Source organism: Myotis brandtii, unplaced genomic scaffold, assembly GCF_000412655.1.
Source record: "Myotis brandtii unplaced genomic scaffold, ASM41265v1 scaffold305, whole genome shotgun sequence".
Classification (NCBI taxonomy): Eukaryota; Metazoa; Chordata; class Mammalia; order Chiroptera; family Vespertilionidae; genus Myotis; species Myotis brandtii.
The window spans coordinates 3,363,769-3,368,827 of NW_005361652.1; the positions used below are offsets into that span (position 1 = coordinate 3,363,769).

Here is a 5,059-nt window from a genome sequence, read left to right on the forward strand (position 1 = left end):
TTCAAAGCAAAAACCACACCCCTTTGAAACAACTGGAAAGAAGGCGGGGGAGGAAGTATGGAAAACCGGCGGAAAGACCATTCCCCTCCCTGATGCATTCCCACCCCTCCCCCCTAAAGACACCAATTTTTACGATAGGCTGTCACATCCTTTTTTTCTACATATATAATAGCAGGGAGATAGCTGGAGAGTCATTAATGAGCCCAAGATAAGGGAGGACCTCAGCCATCCCCGCTCTTCTCGTGGACGCCGGGGCAATCCCCTCTTTACACTGACATGCAGGAATTCCGGGCAGATTCTTTGTTCCTTTGCTCCGAGTGATACAGCGCCCTACTGAAAGACACGCGAAAAGACAAATAGTCAGATTGACCCACAGCCCCAAGATCCTGGATTGGTAGATGGTCCGGAATTCTAATACACTGTCCTCCCCAATTCAAGGCCCTGGATGTTAAAGGTTTCTCCCCTACTGCGCTGGGGTCTCCCTTGTAATACAGCCCGCAACATCGACCATTTTGATTCTTGGAAGGGCAGGGGTTTAGAAAGCACGCTGGTCCTTTTCCGGTGGAATCCACCCTCCTCAACCCACACCGCAGGGATCCCCCAGGCAGCGACCATCCACTTAGACCTGCAGGGATCTGGTCAGTTACCTCCTCCTCCTTCCCTAGCCACAGGCCCGCCCGCCCGATGGGGAATAGGCAGATGGCAAGCGACCAAATGAAGACAAAGATTAGAAGGACGTCTAAAACGTCTAAACGCGTAGGCTTCTGCTCACGTGAGGGCCACGTCATCCGTGAGCTCAAGACCCCAATTACCACTCCCACCCGCAGGCAGTGCGGCTGGAGCTGGCCCACCCCTTTCCTTCCCTGACCATATCAGGTCCTGCCACTCATTTTCCTCTGCCAATCCTAGAAACCAGGAATAGCTTCTCCTTGTGGTTGCAATTTGCCTTTCTTTAATTTACAGAGAGAGACTGCATCTGTTCCCAAGATCATGGATCTTTTCTTCCTCTTAGAGGGATAATTTTTTCCCCTTATCCCTGTCCAACCATCTCTCCCTTCACCACCCACCCCCAGCCATGAGGATCCAGCATTTCTCCTGCACCCCTATACAAAATGGAAGAAAAATCTCAGAAAAGGATATAGGTAATGGGAGTGTTTTACTTCCTTAAACTTTTCTGTTCATTTTTTGAAAAATCAATACTGCATTACTTTTATATTGAAAAAATAAAATGATGCTATTTTCATTTGAGTGGAGAATAATTTAAGTGGAAGACCAAAAGGTCTCATTAATTTCATTATATTTATTTTATAACACAAGGAAACTGTTTCTATCGGTTATAGCCAAATAGGAACTTTCAAAACGTATTTTAAAATCTATAACGGGAATTTTCACATGATTTATTAATTAGTCCACAAGGAGAGGACTAGTCCTCTGATCTTGCCCATTTGATGCAAATGATTTATTACTTTTTCTATTTTGGGATCAACTTGCAAATTGATAACACAAAAGCAGCACAATCCTGTCTTGTTTGTTTTTTAAAAAGACATGCATTTAATGCCCCAGAGTCTTGGTTGACTGCTATGTGGACCACTTATAATTTGATGGCTGTTCTGAACACCTGCCCCTGGATTAGATTCAAGTCTACTAAGGTGGATGCAGGTGAGGGTGTAAGGGATGCAGAACTGGTCCCTTCCTACCTGCCTTGTCAAGAGGTGAGGGATAAAGGTGTTGTCCTCTGATCCCCTCCCATATTCCATAGCTTCTCATCCCCCGCAGTTAGGCAAATGACTCTGTTGCTCAATCTAAAGGTATACATGGACAGGTGACCAAGGTGGTAAATGCCACCTTTACTCAGATGACCAACCTGACCTGAGTGAATGTATTTGCCTTCTTCCCTCCCTAGCTCCCTTACATTCCCACAGAGGTAACTCAGGGATGCATAGGAGGGATTGTTGGTCACACCTCCCTGCAGCTGTGGGTTTCCATAAAGCCTGGAGAAGTGATTGCTGGGGAAGCACTCAAGTCTGCCTGCTCTGGCCTCATTCACAACACTCGAGTCTTCTCATGCCACCTGGCCTGAGAGGTTCAACCTGCTGGGCCTCTGACGTATAGCTTCCTCACTGCAGGGTCCTCAGAAAGAACCTAGCCTTGATGTAGGATCATGTCCTGCAGTCCACTCCCAAGTTGGTGCCCCCTCAACTAAATGTATGCCTGGACTGAATGGACTCTCCTCCTCAACATACTTAGAGTAGGCATTCTCAACTGGCCAACTCTGTGAAAATTTTATCAAAATTATGCAGGTACCTGGTGTTCATTTTAGTGGGGAGAAGGTTTGTAGGTCTCATCAGATTCTCACAGGCATCTGTGACTTAAAAAATAATTCAGAACTTCTTTACTAGGGGAAAAAAGATAAATTCCCTCAATAGAAATCTCTCAAATCCCTCTCTCTCTCTCTCTCTCTGTGTGTGTGTGTGTATGTGTGTGTGTGTGTGTCTCCCTCTCATCTCCCCACACTCCATATTTTTTAAATGTGTGAACAATGCAGAAATGTATAAAGTAGAATGTGGAAGTATGTCAAGTTCCAAGTTGAAGAACACTGCAGAACAAAATGGTTGACATCTAGTGACTAAAGTGTAATGAATATGCACTTTAACTTGAGAACTGACATCTTTAAAAATTGAGTCTTTCTATCCATGTTGACATTACGATCTTCAATAAATTTTATGTTTATTCAGGGAAGTCATACTTATTGCTTGTTAAGCTTATTCCTAGGTATGTTATTGTTTTGTTGTTTTGGGGGATGACATTTCTTTTATGAGTTTATTTTCTACCAGGTTATTGCTTGTTTCTGGAAAAATATTGATATGTTTATTTTTAGTGACCTTTCTTAATTTTTCTAATGGTTTTTCAGTTGATGGCTTTGGTTTAACTAGGTATGCATAGAGAATCATCTGCAAATGATGATTTTTTTTTCTTTTTTTAAAATATATTTTATTGATTTTTTACAGAGAGGAAGGGAGAGGGATAGAGAGTTAGAAACATCATGAGAGAGAAGCATCAATCAGCTGCCTCCTGCACACCCCCTACTGGGGATGTGCCTGCAACCAAGGTACATGCCCTTGACTGGAATCGAACCTGGGACCCTTCAATCCCCAGGCCGATGCTCTATCCAGTGAGCCAAATCAGCTAGGGCCAAATGATGATTTTTAATTTTTTCAGTATTTATATATTTTACTCTTTTACTTTCTGGATGTAGCACATTGACCAGAACCTCTAGAACTATGTTGGATAATAGTGGCAATTGAGGGTCTCCTGATCTTATTCTTGAAGTAAATGGGAACACCCTTAATATTTCACCAGTGAGTGTGACATTTGCTATTTGATTCTGACTTGTCCATCTGTGTTTGTGTGATTGATGGGGGATGTCTAAAAGCTGCACTTTTATAGCCTTTACATAATACTGAGCAAAAATTTATCAGTTCTTTCTTTACATTTTTTGGGTTTTGTGTCCTGCTGAGGAAAGCCTGTTTTTACTTCCAATATTTATGTGTGTTTTAAAATAAATTTTTGATCCGCATGGAATGTGTGTATGTGTGTGTCGTTGTCTTTATTATCAGTAAGGCACCAGCAGTTTTACCCACCATTGCTTTTGTACCATTTATATAAATGCCCACATAGAGGGAAATAAAAAACAAATAACATCTCAGTGTTATTTTAAATGTATTTTTCCAGATTTATTGATCATATGGAATTATTTTTTAAAATAGTTAGCAAATTGCCCTAATGCCAATTATCAAATGAGGCATATTTAGCTCACTGATTTAAAATGCCAACCTTCATCATATCTACACATATTTGGGTCTAGTTCTTTTTAAAAAAATGTTTTTATTGATTTTTAGAGTGAGGTAGGGAGGGAGAGAGAGAGAGAATAATCAATTGGTTGCCTCCTGCATGCACTCCTACCAGGGATCGAGCCCACAACCTGGGCATGTACCCCGTCAGGGAATTGAACCATCGACCTTTCACTGCATAGAACAGTGCTCAACCAATTAAGCTCCACTAGCCAGGGTCTGGATCTAGTTTTTTATTCTCTAGTATGATTCATCAATATATTATTTTTTATTTCTTTTTATGTACCAAAGTATTTTAATTATAATATCTCACAATAGGTTTTAATATCTGAGAAAGAAAAGGCCTCTTTAATTACTCCCCTTTTTCATAATTTCACCATCTTCCTATTCACATGTGTTTATCTATACTAATAAAAGGGTAATATGCTAATTAGACCTGGAGACTTTCTGGGAGACCTTCTGGACATCCTTTCAGACAAAGCCATGATGGCAGGGCTGAGGCAGAGGTGGTTGGTGGTGATCAAGCCAGGAGGGGAGGGCAGTTGGGGGTGATCAGGCCAGCAGGGGGGGCAGTTGAGGGCAAGTAGGCTGGCAGGCAGAGTGGTTAGGGGCAATTAGGCAGGCAGGCAGGTGAGTGGTTAAGAGCCAGCAGTCCTGGATTGTGCGAAGAATGTCCGACTGCTGGTTTAGGCCCAATCCCAAGGGATCCCAGATTGGAGAAGGTGCAGGCCAGGCTGAGGGACACCCCCCACCCATGCACGAATTTCATGCACCAGGCCACTAGTTTAGAGATAAAAGGCATTGTTTTGTTAAATTCCCCTAAAATTCCTGTTTTTTATTTCAATTTGTTATAACTTAATTGAGGGATAGTTAGTATCTTTATGAGAATAGCTTACCACCTCACACCCATTCGAATGGCTATTGTAAAAAAGACTAGAAATAACAAGTGCTGGTAAGGATGTGGAGAAAAGAAAATCCTTGTTCACTGCTGGTGGGATTGTAAGTAAACTGGTACAGCCACTGTGAAAAACAGAATGGAGTTTCCTCAAAAAAAAAATTAAAACTAGAACTACCATATGATACAGCAATCCCACTTCTGGGTACATTTCTGAGGGAAACAATATCACTGTTTCAAAGAGATATCTGTACCTCCATGTTCATTGCAGCATTACCCAAGTGTCCAAGAGAGATGAATGGATTTTTAAAAT

General features: G+C 41.9%; 1 protein-coding gene across 5 annotated transcripts in view; it reads right to left on the reverse strand.

The window, feature by feature from the left end:
- Positions 1 to 5,059, reverse strand: part of ARMCX1 (armadillo repeat containing, X-linked 1) — a 42,735-nt gene that overhangs the window by 4,108 nt on the left and 33,568 nt on the right. Inside the window, exons 1-2 of one of the 5 annotated variants that reach the window (XM_014542606.1) lie at positions 5,001 to 5,025; positions 277 to 333 (exon numbers count right to left, since the gene is read on the reverse strand). The gene's annotated coding sequence lies outside the window, so the exon portion shown is untranslated. Of the gene's footprint in view, positions 1 to 270; positions 334 to 647; positions 790 to 5,000; positions 5,026 to 5,059 lie in introns of those variants that run through there. The other 4 variants (XM_014542608.1, XM_005869876.2, XM_014542605.1 and 1 more) reach the window with 4 other exon arrangements.